Genomic DNA, 23,082 nt, shown 5'->3' on the forward strand with positions numbered 1-23,082 from the left:
GACATGAAAATGGAACGAAACCCTTGGAGTGGTGGCTTGGGTGTTTCAGGCTCTACAGCTGTCCTTTCTGTGTGGGTGGTATGTCCCTTTCCCTCTCCAGAAGCCAGACTGACAGCAGAGCCAGCTGTGGCCCTCTCATCTGCTGGGAAGATGCCTTCTCCAAAGCAGCAGTGTCCTGCTCAGAGACATTTAACCCAGGATTCTCAACACAATCAGGGATATGGCTGAACATCCTCCAGTGCATAACACAGATCCCAAAACCTGGCCTTATGTACCATTGGCCAATGGTTGCCTTAATTATGGATGTGCAACTTAATACTTTCAACACTTTGGATGCTGTGGTAGTTTGATGTGGCTTCTGGACCTATTGTAGTCATGAAGGGAACCACATTGAGAACCACCCAGCCAACATTCTTTCAAGTTAAAAATGTGGGGGTTTACAACTAGCAATTCCACTCCCAGGTATATATCCTGAAGAAATGATTATAAAAGGGTACCAGGGGCAAGTACACAGCTCTCTCTAGTAATACCTAGGCTTCAAAAACACATACACTTTACCAACAGGCAAATGAATAATTGAATTTTGATAAAACCACTTTAAAATAAGTGGTCAGCAGTGAAGGTGAATAGATTATGCTTTTTGGTGTACCCTACAAATTTAACAGTAAGATGTACAAATAGCCTTTTCCTTCCCTGACCTGTACCCATGGCTATCCTCTGCTGAGAAGCCTTTTGTTATCTAAACCTATATCTGCTGTTTGCTGTGAGGCCAGCATATATTAGGCAGAGAGCAGGGAAATTTATTTTAGTGGCTTCCACAAAGAAAGTTGGCTTCTGGAACTCTCAAGAAACCTATTTATGTTGGCAGGGAGAACATAAGGCTTCCTTGATATGCTTTCCCTGACTTCAAACAAGCTGAGGTTGGATCATTGTCTCCTCAGTATCATAGCCTCAGCCTAGATCAATATGTCATCTGACTTAAAGCTGCACTTGACTGAGGAAAATTAAGACATTGAGTCAGGGTTCATAACTCTGCCTCCCACGTGGTGCAGTGGGAGTCCCACCCAACTGAGGAGGCTGTTCAAGAGAGTTCAGGTGACCTCTGACCTGAGCCAGCTCACCGGACCTTGAACTTAACTTTTCAACAATAAGCAACCGCCACTCACAAAAGTGTGCCTAAACTTCTGCAATACTTTATCTACAGATGTGAGCTACCACATCTGTCTTAAACTGTACTTTTAAATTTTCTAATTATTCACGTAGTAACTGTGTATATTTACAAAGGACCAGGTGATCCTTCAATACATGTAGCATACACTCAATGGTCATATCAGGGTAACAAACAAACCCACTCCTCTACATACTTATTTCTTTGTGGAGGAAGTATTTGAAGTCCTTTCTGCTGGCTATTCTGAAATAGTATTGTGCTTAGAACGTTGGGAGTTGTGTTGAATTGCCCCGATAATGTTTATAGTCCTCTCTGCATCCCGTTTCCACTCCTTCCTAGATACACTGATCACACTTTACCTTACATACATAAGAACATTGGGGTTTAATTCTTTGTACTTGGCTCATTTCTCTTAACATAATTTCCTCCAGGCTCAACAAATGATTAACTTCTTATACCAGGACTTAAAGCTTAAAATAATGTAAATCTGAGTATCCTGTGTCAGCATGAGGGGGTTGAGAGGGATAAAGTGGAAGGTTTCTAAAGGGGAAACAAGTAGTTACTCAAACACTACTGATGAAGCCAGCTCAGTCAGTCAACAGGGTCACAAGTGTTGGGGTAGAAATCTCGGCTCATGTCTGGACAAACCACACCAAGACAACATGGTTCCACATGGAAAGGTTTAATGAGAGAAAATGAGTAGAAGAGGAGAGGAGTAAAGGCTGGCCATGAGCATGTGGAAGGGAATGGGGGAAAGAAGGGACAAAGGGAAGAGGGGAAGAGATCGAGAGCAAAAGAATGAGGAGGGGGCAAGCAGCCCCTATTATAGTGAGTCAGGCATACCGGCTATTGCCAGGTAACTATGGGGGTGGAGCTTAGACAGAATGCTAACCTGTAGGGAGGGAGTGAGGATTGAAAAGAAAAAAAGACAATTAGACAAAACTATGAAACTACTCCAGCCAGTGCTGAGGCTGAAGCATTTTTATTTTTTCTCAGTCTGCTTTTATATCAATCTAGGTTCATTTAACGAATATGGTCAGTTCTCAGATCAAAGACAATGTGATCAAGCAAGGTAAAGATCAAAGAGATAATAACAGGTAGCAATCAAAGAAAGCAATAGGGTCTGGGGTGCTTAATAGAATTATCAAGACAAAAGGGAAGTCACACATTCCCTGGCTGTCTTTACCTTGAGCCTTGCTTTAACTCAAATATGAATATTCTTATCTGAGCCTACTTCTTTGAGCCCAGTGACAAGCACTTGCCAAAATTTCTTTGAGTGGCACCAAAAGCTCTCCACACATTACATACTTATGGTCTTCATAATCCACAATAATAGAGATGTAATAACCCTCCACTGATACACTAGCTGTCTACCCAGAAGACACCCACAATTCCAACCATTATCTACACACATGGGCACATACACTGTGTTGACTCACTATCAGCTACTATTGCTACTTTGCTTTCCAGATCCTTCTGATATCCAATTTGATAAAGAGCTGAGTAAGGTCTCCTACACACACACACACACACACACACACACACACACACACACACACACACACACACAATCTGCTGTCTCCTGCTTTTCAATGACTTTGCCTCAGGCTCTCTCTGTCTCCCTAGGAGTCATTATTGGCTGGCACCATCATGTAGTTTCCTTGTTTCTGGGGAGTGGAGTTCTTGAACACATTTTTCCTCATGAAGTTTCAATTCATTACCCTCTGAGTATGCCAGTCAACCCCAGGGTTCAAGACTGAGCAAGCTCCCCTAGAAGAGGCCTTTTCAACCCATTTATACTGCATAACCAGTCTATGGCACAATAAAAATGGGGGATCAGGCAACAGTTCTTATTACACAGGCATTCCTCTATTCTTTGCTTCCACTAACTGTTCTTTACTGTTACCCCATTTTTCTTTTGAAACACCCCCAACCCCAACGCACATTCAGTTTGATTCTCTTCCCAGGATCTTGCCAGAAACCAGTTTCCTTGCACTCTCCACCCATCCGAGTCTGTTCACCATAAAATGCATTTTGAAAGCTCACAGCTGTGATTAAGTGAAGGTGAACCCTCTGATGTTATGTCTTTGATCACTGGAGGGAGACCACAGAGCTGGGTAATGGAGAACGAGGCTGTGTGCTATGCTAAGCAGGTCCTGAGAGTCAAGGTAAGACTTGTGTGCTCTCTGCCCTTCCATCTGGTCACTGCAATGGAAACTGTGCTGTGGCTGGGGCTTCTCTCAATGGAGCTATGCTGCAACTCAGCGGGCTTCTTCCAAACCACAGCCCACTTCATTTTTCTTCCTCTATCTGATTCTCTCCTCCTGGAGAGATCAACCATCTGCTACATCTCCATCTTTGGAGAAAAATACCTACTCATCTTAGCAGAGCATTTGGGGGTAGATCTGCCACTTTCTGCAGGGAGACCTGGTGCTATGAGGAAAGACACTGGTGCTGCTCTTTATCCCTTTGGCTCCAGGTAATACTACTTCTCTTCTCAGAGGAATGAAGACTTCTCCAGTCTGTCATGATATGCTGACTAAAGTCATCTTCCACAGAAAGCTCCAGTGAGGTTCTGGGTGATCAGCAAGGCTTCCAGGGGCTCTCTGTGACATCATCACTCACGCATGACAATGAGATAAAGGCCAGGGACTAAGGATGGCAATGGAGACACAAACATAATTTAGGATCCTCAAAGATATCATGTAAAGAGATAAATAGTAAACAGTTCAGGGGTTGAAGACCACATGTGGTCTCTGACACTACTCAACTGTGGGACAAGAGCAGCCACTAAAAATATTAAATGAGGACCTGGATATGTGTGGTTGAGCTAGTATTGTGCTTACTATCATTCAGCAATCTCTGTATTTAATACCCAGCAGCATATTAAAAAGGTGTGGCACCATACACCTGTAACTCAGTATACAGGACGTAGAAGAAGCAAAAGTTCAAAGTCATCTTTATTTACAAAGACAAATCGTGGTCAGCTAAGTGTACTGGACCCTGGTGCTGCTTTACCACCTCCTACGTGCCACCAGGCTTTTTCTTTTCTTTCTTTTTTTTTTTTGCTGAAAAGATTAAACATAGGAGACGCTAAGACATATGAGAGAAAAACATCAGATACCTACCTTCTAATGCTAACAGCTTCATGCCGGCTTCATCATGGGTCTGACGGTTTCACCTGGATCGGATGGATGTGCCATATACAGATTTTGCACCTTGTTACATGGCTCCAGCATTTTGTAGATGCAAGTGAACCTCCAAATTCTGGATCAGTTCTGTATGATTACTCCTGGGATATGCTGATTTGAATCATTTAATTGATTAAAGACTGGTCTTGATTTCAGTACCCGGCTTCTCCCAAGCATGTGGCATGTAATGAGAAGCTGTTGGCTTAGAAAATCCATTTAACAGGAGCAACTTTCTACGTAGCCAAGAATGATGTGTGGACCTCCTGCCTCTTACTGGTGAGGGTAGTATCAGGCATGTGACATCATCGCATATTTTATGTGATGCTCGGGACTGAACCCAGGGCCTCATATTGCTATAAATGAGTTACATCTCGCATCTACATACACATCTAGAGTGGTGTTTGAGGGACTGTCTGGGCACCACTGCCTCACCAAGCTGCCATGGACAAGTAGCCATCAGACTTCCAGTAGACTTGTGACTGCTTGTGCTGTATCTTCTCTTATGATGGCTGTGGAGTCATCCCGGTCCACCAAGATATGTTGCATGATCCTTGCAACCTAAATAGCATCCTTTATTGCTGAGTGTTTAATACCCAGAATGGAAATTTCCTTGGAAATCATGGCATGAAAATGCCTCTTTCAGAAGGAATTAATCTAGCAACATTTAGAAGATGGCTTCAGAGACTGGACCTGAGATGAGTTTTCATCTCCAAATATTTTAAAACTTTGGGTTGGTTGGAAAGATTTGATAAGCCCCTCAGGACTGAAGAAGGCTTCTAAATGGGGAATCTAGACGGCCAGAAACAAGAGCAAAGGGTTCTAGCGATAGAATTCCAATGAGCATTTCTCATGATTTAAAACAGAACTCATTTTCTTTCTTAAGAGAGACTGAGATCACATTAATATCGTCTGGGTATTTGACCTAGATATGACTGAGGGGCTATTTTTCAATCTGCCACAATGAATATTTGTTTTTACCATTTAACCATCTTGCCCATTCTAAGTAATGTTGCTAGGAGTGAGAAGAATTTTTGTTTACACTGAGTACTAGGCACTGAAAAGATATTTACAATTTGTTTTCAGGTTGTTTTAAGTTTTTTGATTGAGTCTTTGAAAATACAAAAGATTTTCATCTTAATGAAGTACCTTTTAAATATGCCTTTTAATGTCATATCTAAGACACCTTGTCTAGTACGAGGAAATGAATTTTTTTAAAGTTTCATAGTTTTATTACTTATATTTAAATCTGTGACCATGTTGGAGAAAATTCTATTTTATGATGTAGAGGAATGGCTACATTCTTTGGTGTATATATACATATTTGTGTGTGTGTGTGTGTGTGTGTGTGTGTGTGTGTGTGTGTGTGTGTGTGTGTGTGTGTAAAAATTTTCCTGGATTTGAAAACTGCATAGAAGATTAGTAAAGCTCACTCAGAAGTGGCTATGAGGGTTTACAGAAATTAGATCACAAGGGCCATGATCTAACAAACAGCTTAATACATTGATGGACTAAAAATTAGCTCTGTGACGTAGAGGATCTGTGGAGAGTGGGGCCTTATTGGGGGAAATGCATTAACACTGGGAATGTGTTCTTAGGGACGTCGTTTGGATCTTCCCATTGTTCTACACTGCTCTCTATCAGGATGTGCGCTTTACTACACACTGTATACTGCTCAATGCCCCATACCTACCATGACAAACAAACCTCTGAAGCTGTGAGCAAAAGAATTCCTCCCTCATTTTCTATGTATTTTGTAGCTTTGATAGTTAATATATTGTCAAGTGAACAAGATGTAGACTCACCTAGCAGACAAGACTATGGGTCTGTGAGGGATTATCTAGGATTATTTTGATTAACTTAGTTGAGGTGAGAAGACCCACTCTAAAAGTGGGCAGAACCCATAGGCTCTCTGGATTCCTTAAAAGAAATAAAGCTAGTGGAACATTGGCTATCTTTGGCTTCCTAACTGGGCTGCAATGTGACCAGATGAGCTTAAGTGCCTGCTGCCTTGACCTCACCACCACCATGGAATGCACCCTTAAACTGTGGACAATGCCAAACCCTTGTAAATTGCTTTGGTCAGGTATTTTGTTGCAGCAATGAGCAAAGTAACTAATGCAGTAACAGAAACAAAAGCCTAACACAGTCTCCAATTATCTGGGCATTATTTGTTGGAACACTATTATTTCCTCCTTGAATTTTCTGGGTACCTTTGCCAAAAGCTGTCCGACTATAACCATGAGGGACTATTTTTGGACTCTGTTTTGTTTTGTGGATCTATATATGTATCTCTTTGCCAGTATCACATTGTCTTGATTATTATATCTCTGTAGTAAAATTTATAATCAGAAAGTGCTCAGTTCCAAGTATTCACAAACACCCTTTTTATTTTACTTGGCATCTCGCAGACTTGTTTGTTAATGGCCATTTTTCTCTCTAATAGTTGTTTCTGTGGATTCTTTAAGATTTTCCATATGTAAGAAATTATCACTTACAAATAGTTTATTTTTCTTTTCCCAGCAGGGTGCCTTTCATTTCTTCTGCCAATTTCCCCTGCCTAGACTTTCCAATCCTACGATGAAATAAGTGCTAAAAACATCTTTGTTCTTGATATGAAAGTGGCAAAAACATGTCATTGTTCCCGGATACTAAAAGGGATTTTTCTTTTAGTGGTAAATAGAATGTTGTTGGGCATTTCCCATGCATGTCCATCATGAAGAACTCACCTTCTACTCCGAGTTTAATTAATTTTGTCAAACCCCTTTTCACTTTCTGTCAATTGAGATGATCTTATGAAATTTCCCCCTACATCTTATTAGGATGGTTTATTACATTAATTTTTCATAGTTTGGATTAGTATTGTATTCTTTTGACAAATATAATTTGATCCTATTTCATACATTGCTAGATTCATTATGTAAAGGGGCTCATAGAATCGGGCAAGGACACTAGACAGTAGCTAGACATGGGGAAGGCAGCTGGATCTCAAAGGTCCAAGCAAGAAGCCTTTTGCACTTTTGGCTTTTGCTGCTCTTTGTTGGGTACATGGTAGACTCAATGTTCTGCCTCTGTGAATCTACCATAGTTAGAGCTGATGGAGAAATTAAAGGATGCTGACCTCGCCACACTTCTGAGATCTTCTGGAGGCAAGAACCCAAACTTGTTCATCCAGTTATGGAAGACCATGTTGCCCTGTCTTCTAGTCAGAGGCTTCTAAGCATATTGTCATGTGTGTTAGCTTGCTGGACCCTGATATAGGAGGTGGAGGGCAGGCTTCATTCTTGCCATTCTCTCCTCTGTGAATCTCCATCACACCTTTCATGTTGCCACAACTTTCATTTGCCTCTGAGTATATGTGTCCCTGGTATGGGAGATGACATTCCCTGTGCACAGAACCAAGTGGTCACATCGGTGACTTAGCAACCTGACACTCAGGAAATTGATGTTTAGTCTGTGATGCATTTAGAGATTTTTCTCTTTGTCACATGGATCTTCAAGTTGATTCCTTTATTGCAACATTTGTTTAATACTGTATGAATTTGCTTGGCCCTTGAAAAAGTTTTAAAAATCCACAGAATGTATATGATGAGTGACCATGGTGAGATAGGGAAGTGACTTTCTCAGTGAATTCAGTAAGCCCTCATCCTTAGAAGTGCTCACCTCCCTTCCACCTTTTTTAAAAAAAGATTTATTTATTATACATAAGTACACTGTAGCTGTCTTCAGACACACCAGAAGAGGGCATCAAATCTCATTACAGATGGTTGTGAGCCACCATGTGGTTGCTGGGATTTGAACTTGGGACCTCTAGAAGAGCAGTCAGTGCTACAGTCAGTGCTGCAGTCAGTGCCCTTAACCACTGAGCCATCTCTCCAGCCCTGTTCTACCTTTTTAAAGGGAAAATACTTATAGTAGGAGCTAGAGAATCATTTCAGTACCTTAAGGTTCTCCTATGCATGGTCTTTCTTTAAGTGTCCCTTCTGAGCAGAATGTCCCTGAATATAGCCTTGTCCATCGGGGTGAAAGCAAAAACAGATGTCTGTGTCTAGAAGCTTTTCCGATGCCAGCTTTTCTGATGATGATGAGTGGGCCTAGGTTGGGGCATGCCATCCCCAGCTTTGTGTATATGTATAGACATTTGACTAAATAAGAGGTCAGAGTAAAGGAGGAGACTGTGCTGAGGGGCCTATGGGATTGTTCTAGTACAGGAAGAGATCTAGAAGGAGAGGAGGATGTTCTTTGAAGGATTTGGAGTACCAGGAAAGAAACAGGATTCAGGATGTAACCATGGTGACCAGACCTGCCCTTCCCCCTCTCCTATAAAATCTCTTCATCCAACCTCTGCATTGCTGGTAGATTTGGTCCAAATTCTGGTCTTCCAAAGGCCTCTGTCTCTGCTTTAGGTAGTAGCATAGCTTCTGTGAGACTCTGCTTTCATTGACAGTCTGGAGACTGTCACTAACCAGCTCTGCACTGTCCTGCAAACTCCAAGGAGTTTTGTGACATCACTGATGACAGCCTAGTTCCAGGGCATAGCAAGATCTTAACCTGGCAACAAAGCATCCCTGGCAACTGCTGAAGCAGCAGTGTGGTGAGGGAAAAAGTTGAGCCTCTCCCTGTCCTGCTGGGTTCCATCTTCAGAAGAGAATGGTGAAAGCAGAGAGTAGGCACAGGCTTCAATGGGCTGTGCTTTTTCCAGACCTCTCCTGGCATTTGTGTAGAATTTTCTTCCACAGTACTGATTGTACAAGCACCCATCTGAGATCTCAGGGATGCCCAGCCTTTACCCAAACTGTTCCTTCTGCCAGAAGCCTGTCTTCTCCCTTGGATGTACATGGCGGTGTGGACCTGCCTGCTCAGGCGCTTGTGAAAATGGCTCTCTAGGCACCTGGTAGGCCTGGAGCTGGTGAGTAATATATCCGTCATCTCTTCAACTCTCTGACTGAAAGGATCCTTTTATCGCACAGGTTAAAAGAAGCGACCCTTAAAACACCGGGTGCTGCAGAATTCTCAATAGTTGTTGTTCTTGTCATGACCATTGGAGGTCACAACTGCTGAGGATGCCCAAGCTGGTGACATCCCTGCTCTGTATGGTATAACCTTTGATGAGCCTGTCATAGCAGCTTTGGGGTCAAGAGAAGGCCATATTTACAAATATCTCTGTACTCAAGGCAAAGTTGGGCTTTATTTCATGTCTAAATTGCATGAAGTAGGGTAGGCGTGCTACCAAGAGCTACTCCATGTGCTCTTGATGAATGAAGGAATGAGTGGACATTCCTCAGAAGACCCAGCCTTCCCCACCAGTTCTGAAACATGGAGTATATTTGGAGTGTCACCCATGGGTGAACCCAGGCACTGTTTCAGAGCCCCTGAGAGGCAGTGAGCTTGATCTCAACTGTTCACCTGTCTGTGAGTTTAGGAAGAAAATGAAGGAAAGCCTGCTGACCTCTTTGTACTAAACTCAGCTTTCGGTCTAGATGGCCACTGAAACCTAAAGGATTGGCAAACTGTAAAGCCTTCTGATGAAGGGTTTTGAGGCAGTTGGCTTTAATTGGGTTGAGAGATATATAACTGACTAGCAAAGTGCACTTCAATGTGTAGGTGAGGTTGTTTTGAAAGAGAATTAAGTATTGGGCAGAGGAAACCTGTCCTGAATATGGGCAGCAACATCCATCAGCTGGAGCTTGGATGGGATAAAAATGGAGAAGCAGAAAGCCAGCAAGCCGTCACTCACTCTGCTTCCTGGATACCACATGAGCTACCTACCATACACAATCATCTTTTTTGCTGTGTTTGGGTTCTGCTTGTTTCCCCTCATGATCTTATTATTTACTGCTGACAGTGGTTGGTTTTGCAGAGTTGTTTATAGAAATGCTTTAAGGTGTAGGTGGTTCTTATCCTGTCCAAAGCAGATGCTTTGTTTCTGCCAGCCCCTCCAGGGCTATCAACCCAGACTCCCTGCAGACGCAGTAGGAGAACTGGAGAGGTTGAGCTCAGATATTAGGGGTCTGTTTGCTTCCAGCACTCATATCCACTTCACGTCTACCTGAAGGTCTGAGCCCCAAACAGGTTTCTCACAGGCCCGCACTCCCCTGGACCATGGCCAGCCATTCTCCTCCATCTTCCTCTCAGTCTCCATCATCCAGTGCCTGCTCTTCTTTTCCCTCCATCTGCCCAGGCGGAATGCTGATCAATGTTTCCAGGGGCTTAGCAGTGCCTTTTTTGAGAATTGTCTTCTTCTGTTTTATCCACAAAGTATAATAGGAAAAATCTCTACACATAGCTCAACCTGACATGCTGCCAAAGCTCTGCTTTCCAAATTCTCTGTAATGAATATACTGTTGAAATTCAATAAAGAGTCATTCATAAAAATGAAAATGTGATTACAAGAATCTCTATCTTAATCCCTGGGATCAATGCTAAAAGAATTTTTTTTTCCATAAGAACTGTGAGGGACTGTAATCCATCTGTATTATGTGGAAATTCATTCACAGCACATAGTGGCTTATGTGCATCAGTGTATTTATCTTCCAAAACCTTATAAAGTCGACAGCTATTTAATGCGTTTTACAATGAGGAAACTGAGGCAACATGGCTGCTAGTGACAGGTAGAATTCAGATAAGGCAATCTGATCTCAAGGCACACAGTGCTTGTGTCCCCAGCCCTTGTCATGGGCACAAAACTCATTCAAGTTAACAAGAAATTCCTTTGAGATTTTAAGTGTTCAGGCTAGTTCGTATTGTATGTTGAACGCATACCCCTTCTTAGCCCCAATCCTCTCCTGTTTTATCCATCCCATTAGTCCTCTTTGTCCCCTAAACAGTTTAGTTCTGTTTTCATATTGTATGTGCACGTAGCTTTTGTGTCTCTCTAGGAACAACAAATGAAAGAAAACATAATATTCATCTTTAAGACTGACTTAATTTGATATGATTTCTAGTTGCATCTGTCCTTGGAAGCAACAGGACTTTGTTCTTTTCTGTGGATTAAAAAAATACCCCCCACACACACACACTTCCCAATAGACAGACAGATATCACATTTCTCTCATCAATTCCTTCATTTCTGAGTCTAAAAGAAACCAGCCTGTTGGCGTTTGAAGAAATGCTCCTTAAAGGCCCCAAGGTGGTGCTAGTGGTAGGTGGTAGCACTTTGAGGATGTGGGGCCCAGCGCCCACTGCTGGTGCAAGTGTGGAATGATACACTCTTCACAAAATGGATCTTTGGTAGTTTAGTTAAAAAAAAAAAAAGTTAAATGTGTCCTTCCTGGTCATCCTACCCTACATCTCAGTGAAATATTCACCCGGGAGAAATGGAAGCACCTGCCTGTTATGCAAAAGTGCGCTCCACATCTATTAATTTATCACCCAAAGGCAGCAAACACAAGTGTTCGTCAACAGATGACTGATGAGCAAGGTTTGTGCATTCACACTGTAAATAATGACTCAGCAGCAAAGAAGGAGCAAATCTAGGACACAAAGAATAGCATGGCTCTATCTCCCAGTGAGTGTGCTGGCAAAGGTGAAGGAGCTGTGTTCAACAACTCCGTTTATAAGAAATGAAGAAGAAAGTCACTGTGTTGGGTGCAGGAGAGTGCAGGAGGTGGGGCTCAAGGGGGACGGGGGAAGATGGACACTAGGGCTTAGAAAATCATAACTTGGCACTACTGGGTCAAGACTGTAAACTTTCAAAGAGAGGAGAGAGGGAGAAGAGAAGCTGTGGCAGGACGATGGAGGCTGACGTAAAGATCTCGCTCTGTGTATTTACAGGTTGTTATCAATGTTCTTAAGGGATGGATGGTACCGGGCTTTGTATGTTTAAGTGGGCAATTATATCTTACCAATTGGATCTAAAAAGAAAAAGACTGTAAACTTTCAGATTAATAATCGCTGCCCCAGCATGAGGATCTGAGTTTGAATTCCTAGAACACACATAAAAAACAGACATGATAATGTGTGCCTGCAATCCTACAGCGAGATGGGAGGAGTCAGGGGAGCTCATGGGCCAAATAGTCTGCAGTGATAAAGGAGAGACCCTGCCTCAAACAAGGTGGAAGGCAAGTCCAGATATCTGAGGTTTTTCCTGAGATCTCCATACGCACGTGGCATGCTGGTGCCCTCCCTCATGTACATGAACATAGAGGAATAAATGATGAACGTATGTTCTAGACAGAATGGATTGGACAGGCATCTTTTTATTACCAAGAAAATGCATATCTAAGAAAATCTCAGGGTCAGAATGGCCCAGAGGGTAATCTCACTGCATGGGGACTTGAGTTGAGTTCTTCAGCACCCACTTAAAAATGGCGGGTGATGATAAATACCTCTGTAGTCCTAGCTCTGGAGGAATGGAGGCAGCTGGGCAACTGGTCAGTACCAGGTTCAGTGAGATACAGTCTCACATAGGATGGAGAACAGTAGAGGAAGAGACAGTATAACTTTTAGGTTCAGTGAGATACAGTCTCACATAGGAGGGAGAACAGTAGAGGAAGAGACAGTATAACTTTTAGGTTCAGTGAGATACAGTCTCACATAGGAGGGAGAACAGTAGAGGAAGAGACAGTATAACTTTTAGGTTCAGTGAGATACAGTCTCACATAGGAGGGAGAACAGTAGAGGAAGAGACAGTATAACTTTTAGGTTCAGTGAGATACAGTCTCACATAGGAGGGAGAACAGTAGAGGAAGAGACAGTATAACTTTTAGGTTCAGTGAGATACAGTCTCACATAGGATGGAGAACAGTTGAGGAAGAGACAGTATAACTTTTAACCCCCATATACATTCATGCACACTCATACACACATACACATATGCACATTTACACACACATGCACATTTACATAATGCATGCACATTCACACACATGCATCCACATTCTCACTCACACACGCAAGCACATTTGCACCCTCATGTGAACACTCATACAGCATTCACACAAAGAAAATCTCTAACATGCCTTTTTAGATTATAATTCTTTAATCTGAAATAAACCTGGCATTCTTGTGCTTATTCAGTGTCTACCCTGTAAGCTTAATTATGTGAATAAATGTCCTCCTGACATGATTGGAAGTGGCATAATTGGCTCCTGTGACCAAAGACGGCCTTTTCAGAGATTAACTATCTCTCACCATATGTTTCATAAATCTATTCTCACATCAAGTGCTGCAAAGCCCATCCGAAATATAAATATTTCCCCTTACACATACACAAAACTTTTCTCTGCTTACTTTTCTATGCAGCCCCTAAACAAAATTCCAGCCTGGTATTTGTGAGCTTTAGCTGGCAAACAGAAACTTGCACAGCTACATAAAATTATAAATGCATAATTAATGGATGCCCTTTCCATTTTAGTCTTGTGTTTGAGTAGACATTTAAATCCCAAGAAGAAGCTGATGAAAGTGTAGTCTCTCAAGTCCTCGGGGCTTGCTAAAGCCCCATATTTCCATGCCTGTTGCAAAGCAGAGTTTTTATTTCGATGTGGTTTGCAAAAAGGCTTTATAAAGCCTTTTCTTTTCAAAATGAAAATATAAAAAAGTCAATGAATTGGCTTTAAAGAGTCCATCAAACAACCTCTGCATAGTGAATGGAGAGGGAGCAGACTCTGGACTGTCTACCCGCTAAGCCCCGAGTGGCTTAATCAGATTATAAAGACCCATGTGTAGCAGATGAGATACACCCTGCCGAGCACTTGTGCATCTGAAAGTTAATTTCTGCTTGAACTGACGTGGTTTGAAAACCAGGAACATTTAATTAAATGGTTCCCACACTCAGCCTGAGGGTGGACCTTGGTTATTAAAGGTGTATTCATTAATACACGGTGAACATATTACTTGTACATATTTGTCTTCCAACTTCCCATTAAAAAACAGATTCAAGTTTAAAAGTAAAACAAAACAAAACAAGAACAACAAGACCACCACCACCACCACCACCACCCCAGAACGTGAATGTCTACTCTAGGGCAAAGTTGCCGTTGCACTTCCAGAATGAAATACACACATTGATAATGTTCTCTTTCACACCAGCTGTCAGTTCTTGAAGACGATCACAACTGCTTCCTACCTGTGAGTTTTCACTTTTTCATAAAACGATCTCTGCAGTGTGGCTTGGACCTCATGCCTGGCTGGAGACTGGAGCACAGCATCGTGATGCCACTTTCAATGTGACTTCCCTCTCCTGGACTGGCACTGCCCCCAGTCTTCACTGCTCTGACGAAGTCAGCAGCTGGCGTTGAGCTACACTATAGAGAAGCCCAGCTGGCAGACCTGGAGATGGCTTCTTGGCAAGAGCTGGTACCTACCAACCACCACCTGAGCTGGGAAGCAAATTCTTCCTAGTCAGTCTCAAGGTGACTGAAGCCCCATCTACTGGCTGGATGGTGGCTCGAAAGCTCTAGAACACAGAGCTTCTGAGCCCCGCTGAAGCTGTGAGCTTGCTCACGTTGTTGCTCAGAGTCTCAATGTACTTTTGCAGCACAGCAGTAGCTATCATGTTTAGTCCCAGCTGTTCATGATGCAGTTCACCACTTAGAGACGTGAGCCTAGAGAGACGTCTTTTTTTTTTTTTGGTTCTTTTTTTTTCGGAGCTGGGGACCGAACCCAGGGCCATGCGCTCTACCACTGAGCTAAATCCCCAACCCCGAGAGACGTCTTTAAACAAGACCAGAAGTTGCGAGAAAAGAATACATTTGCTGAACATAGAGTCATCTCTCAGAATCCACTGGGAATGATTGATTGTAATGAACACACACACACACACACACACACACACACACACACGCCCCAAAATCTGAAGATGTTCAAGTTCCTTGTGCACAGTAGTACATAGAATTTGCACGCATCCTCCACGTGTATTATCTCTAATTATGATTGTAAATGTGATGCGAAGGCTGTTTACATAGTGGTCATCTTCTGTTTAGGAAATAAAAATAACTTTTACACTCAATGTACAGATTCTTTAAAAAAAATTATTTTCCGTGCTTTTGGTTAAATCCACAGATGTAAAACCTGCAGGCACGGAGCTAACTGCATCATGCCACAAAGAAGACTGAAAATCATAAACTCAATGGATAAATAAGAGGGCGGAACAGTTCAGTGCCTGTGGCAATAACTAGGGTCTATCATTTCTAACCCCGTTTAGACTGATGAGATTGCAGAAATCTAAGCCAAACAATTACTAAGTCTGTGAATGCCCCAAGACACTTGCAATTTGTCTTCTTAAGCCTGGTCAACTGACAAAGTTAAAAGGAGTCTCAAACCCCACTCTACCTGGCCTCACCAGCAGAAATGGGAATGGAACTAGCAAATGACCTGGCAACCTGTTTTCAGACTAAAAAGTGAAAACATGTACGTTGATCTTGTAACCTTAGGTCTGAGATTCTGTCTACTATGAAAATTCACCCAAATGGGAAGTCCCATGCACAACGATGTTTATTACATTCTTAGTTGTGCAACCTAACCCCTAAAAGCCATGTGGATATGTATCTGTAGATGAAGCACGGTAAGGAGATTTTGTCCTGGAAGGCTGGCTGGTTGCCCATGGGTTTATGTGTTCATTTCCAAGGGTGAATAGCAATAGGCGAAACTGCACCTATGGGCACGGTCATTCATTTTTCAAAATTAATGATCAGACTTTGTAGATATTTTATTCATACCAGATATTGGAAGAGATCAGATAAATGCATAGATGATGTAGAATGTAGGGTAAAGGAGAAAATATATGGAAAAATATGCGTTTTGGTTTTTAACATGCTGGAGACAAGAGTAGAGACAAAGAGGTAAGGGATTGAGAAGGAAGAGAGAGAAGTGAAGGAGACAGACAAGAAAAGAGAAGGATTTGAACAGGCTTTCTTTTTTCTTTTTTTCTTTCACTTTTGAAAATGCTTTCTGCAGTAACTGCAGCATATGATGGTATGTTGGGGTGTTTGCAAAAGTGTGTGCATATGCATAAAAATTGCACAAAGAAAGATGCCAGGAAAGATAGCAGTAACTTCATAAAACTAATTTTAGAGATGCTTCTCCCTAATTTGTCTCAAACTGTATTGCATTTTATGTTCAACAAACATGTTATTTATATAATCAACAGAAGAGAAAGCAAAAATCTATGTTCGCTGTGGAAACAACTCATTTATCACCTTTATAGGCTTTACCTATTAACAGTCTGTTCAAGATTTAATTTGGGAATGAACTCTGCTATTAAAAAAAAAACCACAAGCCCCAAACAAACTATTAGCAGAACACTCAGGGAACAATGCCAACCTTGTCTCTAAGCCCATGGACCTTATACTGCTGTCTCTGTCTATAGCAGGGAATGAAAGGAGTAGGATTTACAAAGCTAATAGTAGGCACAATCCTTGTGGAATTAAAACATGTAAGTTACAATGTACAGGAGAGCAACTGACAGACACAGGCTGATTATTGCACTAGGCTCAGGCAGTGTTTCTAAAACTGTACTTCAAATCCAGCCAGGAGGTGGTTGGATACTCCAGTAACAGCCATGCCATTATTACGCTGCCACATCATGCTTATCCAAGCAACATTAATTAACCCTAATGGATAACCCAAACCAACAAACAAAAAAACGAGGAGGGGTCCTTGATGGGTTCTTAGGGGAAGTAGTAGTTTGAGGATGGGGTTATAGGAGGGCAGTGGGTGAGTATAATCAAAATACACTATATACATGTGTGAAATTTTTGAAGAATAAAGTTTTAAGAATGAGTTTTATTGGCAGAATCAGGAGATTTCACATTTCAACAAAAACTCTGGAAATCAATGTGCTAGTGCTTTGCTATCATTTGTTGACCAATATAAAGTCTTTTCAACAATTAACTCACATGCTTACATGGAAAACAGTCAACTAGATCCACAGTGACTGGACGTCCCCCTCTGACAGAAATTTGGGCTTCTATTGCCACATTTCACATTTTTTATTGGGTCTTTATCACGACACATGCCTGACATCTCCCTGACACTTGCCTCCATTCTAGGTTGCTCCCTCAGTTACCAGACAGAACAGGGACTCCCAGAGAATGACCCTGGGCTGTCCTCTGTGGCCCTGGCCACAAGTAGGCCTAGGACCTGCCAGGTACTGAACCCAGGACAAGTGGCTTTAACTGCTCAGGTTATCTAAGATTTCCAGATTCTAGTGCTCCCCCCAAACACCTGGATCTGAACAATACCTGGTTCAATTGCAAAGCCACACTTTAAATTGTAATTTTCCAGGATTACAATATGTACAGCGAAGTTTTGAAAGGTATGAGATAAACATCCTCACTAGAGCAGCCTCAGAAAGCTGCCCCACTTTCTACTTCGTAGAGTCATAGGGAAGATACTGGTTTTTAAACAAAGAACTAAGTTCTGCTGACTTGAAGTAAAAACAACCAAAACATAAAAGGCAAGATACAGGATTTACAATTTGGGACTCATGGTGACATGACAGTCTCTGGTGCTTCCAGAGGTAAAAGAAACTGTTTAGAATTTCACTGAGTAAAGAATAAGTTACAGAACTTGCTTGGGAGGAAAGTTTGTTGGCCTTGTCATTGTGTTACAAGAGCTTGTAAATTCTGATTGATGACTGTCACTGGTTACTAGATAGGATTTGTGACCTTGGTGTTATGATTACGACTGGACTAAGTTTTAGAAATAGGGACACACAGCCTGAGTGGTTTTATCCTATGGCCTCCTTACACTATTTTATTAGATATGACTCCATATTAGATAACTGACAGCCATCATCAGATTACAGCACCTTGGCAGAAGAAGGAACACCAGTCTCTTCTCTCATTGACTCTTTGAAAATCTCTACTCTCCAGGGATGGTGATTCAACTCAGCACGTAAAAGCACTTGCCACAAAACCTCATGATCTGACTTTGACCCATGGGACCCATAAGTGTAAGGCAAGAGCTAATACCTGCAAGTTGTTTTCTGACATCCATACATGCACCATGGTATGTGCACATATAGAAAACACACAAATATATGTTACACTTTATCTCCTGTTGGGGTTGAAGAGTAATTAACAGCACTGGCCGCTCTTTATTCCCCTGGTGGAAGAATTCATGAAGGGATGGATGAAAACAAGTCTGCACTGGTGTCCTAATCCCTTCTTCTCCAGGACCTCTCTGCCTGTCAAGGTGGACTTGTTTTGTTTTCAAGATTCTTCTCCTGTTTGTATTCTGTTCCCACATTGCCTCACGTTGATGGCCACAGACCTGACAGTGTGATTCTAGAACATTCTCAGCCTTTTTGTCAACATGGCCTTTGATCATGGTCCCAGGAGAAGAAATTGCCATGGCTGCAGAAGTTCCCAGACGACTTTGTTCTGCTCTAAGCACTGGCATGTATTGCAGTAGAGGAGAACTGGCTTCTTTGCTATGTCTTTCTGTCATTGAGTCATGAAGGAAGGAGGGAGGAAAAGAATTCTTGTGTGTCTTAGAGGGAAAAGTGCCTTTCAGGCTGAGTGCTTCCTAGAGCACGCTCACAATCACTCCAGCACTCTCTGGTTTCTGACTCCTTCCCATTACTCCCTAACAGTGCCTGAGGCTATATGAAACCGGTGTTATTTAATCCTGTGTAAGTTTTGGAGCTACTATCAGGGATATTCAGGTTGCGATTTTAACATCTGGCTTACACAAAAGTGAGAGCCAGTTCACAGGCACTCTTCTGCTAATTCCCTGAGGCACCTACGTGTATCCATAATAGATGTTTAGAGTTAGACTGGAGTGGGAAAAGGCCATTGTGGTGATTGGCAAGGTGGGGGGTGGGGGCAGACACCCTTTTAGGGATGCTCAGAGTTGTAAGGACAAGCTCTTGTGAGGCATGGTCTGGTAAGATATATTTGAGAGAGTCTGAAATGAATGTCAGGCCAGGAGTGAGGAGTCCCATCCGAGACCAGAGGGAGAAATTTCTAGAAAAATGAAACAAGGGCAAATTCTGAGGGCTGAACAGAACAAGGTGAAGAAGAAATAGTTCCAAACTGTATTTCCAGGTAGAGAGAAAGACTAGGTCTAGAAAATCTACCAAGGACTCACCCACCGTTTATTGATAATGGATAGTGATGGCCTCTCACACACTGTTTGGAAGAGTAACAGACTCTGAAGACCTGAACTCATCGAGCAGATGGCAATGGATTCTGGCAACATAGGGCGTGCTGAAAATTCTAGCCTCCGGCTCATCATTTCTCAACCATCCCTGAGGACCAGTGCTTAATGGCCAGCAAAATAATTAATGATCTTATTGGGCTTGGTGACTTGTAACATCCCTCTTGTCCTTTGAGCCTTACAGGAGCTATTTGTTTTAGAGCAAAGATATTAAATTCATGCTTGAGAGTATTAAAGGGAGAAGACAAACGGCCTTGAATGAAATAAATGACTTCTCAAGACACATTTTTCTTGAGCTGTTCTAACATTTCATCTTCTACAAAACATTTCAGGGTTTGAATTTTTGCCTGTTTTTTTTTGTTGTTGTTGTTGTTTTGTTTCTAATTTTTGAACTGAGTACCTTGCTGTTTTATAAAGCACATTTTGTTTACTAATGTTGCCTGATCCCGGAAGAGCCGACAAGTGTCCACTATGGGTCCATTTCTTCTCATGATCAGCCTCCACCTTTCTTTATGAAATGAAACAAAGGGTATAATGAAGTCTTCATCCCTTTTAGCTCTGATATTTAAGGATTCTGGGACTTTCCTTGTCTTGGCTTTGTGTCTGTAGGTCTCTGACCACAGAACTAGAAACTCAGCATAAGCCGTAAGTAGAAATGAATCAGAAATTAGATTATATTTAATTGGAAATTAAAGGATAAGCCTTTCTGAGGTGTGGGTTTCCATAGCACCCGGCTGGAGTCAGCCGTTTAGACGCCATTTAAAGGACACACATTTGTTCCAAGTTCTTATTTGATTTAATTAAAAACTGAGTGCCCTGATTGTGTTTGTTAGGCAGTCCATAGCTCGTGCAGTGGGACTCTCGGCTTTATTTAATATCACTAGGGATAGATGATGAAATTAATCTTAATATTTCAGTTGGTGGAGGAGGAAGTGAGATCAAGCGAACTTACTTGAAATTAAAAGCAAAATTGAGGGCCATGAATCACTCTCAATGCCGGCACAAAGCATTTCCCTCACATTTTCCATTTCACAACTCAAGTACTTTTCAAGTTATGACTCTCTGAAATGGAAATCCCTCATCTAAAGGATGAAAGGCTGTTCAAGCCAAGAGGATGTCAGTCCTTTGACCTAGCACACTCTTTATCACCACATGCCTGGGTTGGTGATAGAAGGAGGTACAGAGCTCTGTACTTTGTGGGGACATTGTGAGTGCCCACACAGACAAGCCCATGTGTTCCTCTCTGGAAGGACTCAAGTTTCAAAGCTCATATTTCTGGCCTGACTTTGAGTCCCAATTATGCATTGATTCATTGATAAGGACATGTTTTCTGCTGGTCACCAAGAACACTGAGACAAGAAGTAGCCCTGTCCTGGGAGGCAGAAGCAGACTGAGTGTCCCTACTGCAGGAAAGCCCTTCTTCTTTCTGTCCCCGGTGCCCTTTAATGTCTAAGTCATCAGAGGTTTTTACAGAGTACTTTGGCTCCTACCTGGTTGTCTTGAGACAGTGAAGACATCCATGTGTCCACAGTATCCAGGCAAGGATCTAGCAAATGGCAAACTCTACAGAATGAATGAAATGGCGAGTACTTCATAAAATAATACTGTGCTCTAAATCGTTTCAGGAAAAATTATTTTCTAAAAGGACACAAAGTTGTGTGGGTGGAAGGATGTGAATTGGGAAGAATTGGGGAAGTGAAGAGTACAATTAAAACCCATTGTATGAAAGCCACAAAGAATTAAACATTTTTAAATGAAAAACAATGCTGAACTCATAGAGAAGTCTCATTTATTTGCTAGCCATTCATTTACTAGAATACTTCTGTAGCGTAAAGCTGCTTGCTTGGCACAGATCTCAGGAGGGTCACTGGCCAACTAATCTAGCTGAAATGGTGAGCTCTGGGTTCAATAAAAGAGCCTGTTTTTAAAAAGTAGGTGAAGAGAAGTAGGGGAAGGTATTTGAAGTCATCTTCTGACCTCTAAACGTGTGTTTACTGGCAACTGCACATGCAATGCATGTGTACACACAAACATGCACATCCCTCTATCTATCTATCTATCATCTATCTATCTATCTATCTCCAGACAGCAGCATCATATACATATGATACACAATGTTATAGGATCACTCCCAGTGATACAAAGTAAAACAAAGAAGAATATGCCTGGAATTGAGAAGTATAACTTGATAATTGGTACACTGAATTGAGGGATGGAGAATCACTTAAACTGAGTGGTACCGTGAACAGCAAAATGTGCCTGCCACAGGCATAACCGAACAATGACAATGACATAAGATATATAAAGTCAAACTCATTAGGCATGTAATGAGAGAACCTCAAATTTTGCACATTGTCTATAATATTGTTGAGGGTCAATAACCATTTCTTCAAGGTCTTTAATGCAATTTACCAGACATATCATTGCAGCAAATGTTAAATCATCTTTCTAAAAAAAGGTTTTGGCAGTAATTTGGTTAGAAGAGGTCTGGGGCTTATCTTCAGACTATGTGTAGGGAGCAGAGTAGGTGTTTATTGTGGTTATGTTCTTCTGGGAATTTTGGAGTTTGGAAGGTGACAGAGGGTAGAGTAGAATGTGGACTTTCATTTTATGAAAGCTAGGCACTAGCTCTGGCCCTTGGTACTGGAATTCAGAACTCAGTGCCACCAGCACTGAACAGATTCAACAGATGTCATCAGAGATTTTGAGAAATCGAGTTCATTGCTGCATTAGTAACCTCCATGTGCACACATATGTGTGCTCAAATACACAAATGAATATAGCAAGTTTTATTCTTTTAAAAATAGCATAATTTCCAAATGAAAATTATTAAATTTATCAAATTTTACCTTAAATTTTAAGATTCGATCTGTGATCACTCAAGAGCCACATTTAACAGCAATGAATTTGCAAAGGTAAAATCAATAACTCATTTAAATATTATGTGACATTCTCCCTGACCCTTTTGGATAAAGGAGGGGGAATATTATTATATTTGAACAATTGATTGTCATAGTTCAGTACATATTAAATTTTCAAGTGTTATTGGCTCAGGAGAATGTTCATAACACAATTTGAAAGTCGAAGTTTCACAAGTAACCATTCCAGGTAGCATGATATCAAATAGAGTCATTGAACAGCAGTGATGTGTATATAGAGACAAGGGAAGGGAACCAGGTCCTTGAATTTGGCTGGAGGATGTGTCCCCATGGTGTTGTCAGCTTCTTTCTTCACTGTTGACATTCACTGACTGTCTGAAATGTCACAAAACATTAAAACGCTTATCTATTTTGTCACCAGCAGAGCCATTGGTTTAAGGGTTGGATTATGTGAGTAAGGAGGTAATGAGGCTAAAGAAACTATGTTTTTATTGCTTCATAGCAGTTAACAGTGTAGGCAGAACGATGACAGGAGCTACAGATGCTGGGGCCACCATCCTACCCTCCTACCAGCTAAAACAACAGAGTCCACACAAGTCTTACAGCACATGATCATGTCAGACATCTCTGGGCTTTAAGTGGCAGCAACTCAACTGAAGCTGAATTGATGTGTGTGGTTCCATTTTTATGCTATTTCCCTTGTGGTATCCAGGTGCCGCCATGCACCAAATAGGGAAGGATGGAG

At 41.7% G+C, this 23,082-nt stretch overlaps 1 long non-coding RNA gene across 1 annotated transcript; it reads right to left on the reverse strand.

Moving 5' to 3' along the window:
- Positions 1–1,834: 1,834 nt before the first annotated feature.
- Positions 1,835–14,562, reverse strand: LOC134485142 (uncharacterized). The gene is made up of 2 exons (XR_010063082.1): positions 14,423–14,562; positions 1,835–4,470 (listed from the first exon to the last, which is right to left on the reverse strand). It is a non-coding gene; the product is annotated as an uncharacterized LOC134485142 (long non-coding RNA).
- Between the last annotated feature and the right edge of the window lie 8,520 nt (positions 14,563–23,082).

Source organism: Rattus norvegicus, chromosome 1 (genome assembly GCF_036323735.1).
Source record: "Rattus norvegicus strain BN/NHsdMcwi chromosome 1, GRCr8, whole genome shotgun sequence".
In the NCBI taxonomy this organism is placed as follows: domain Eukaryota; kingdom Metazoa; phylum Chordata; class Mammalia; order Rodentia; family Muridae; genus Rattus; species Rattus norvegicus.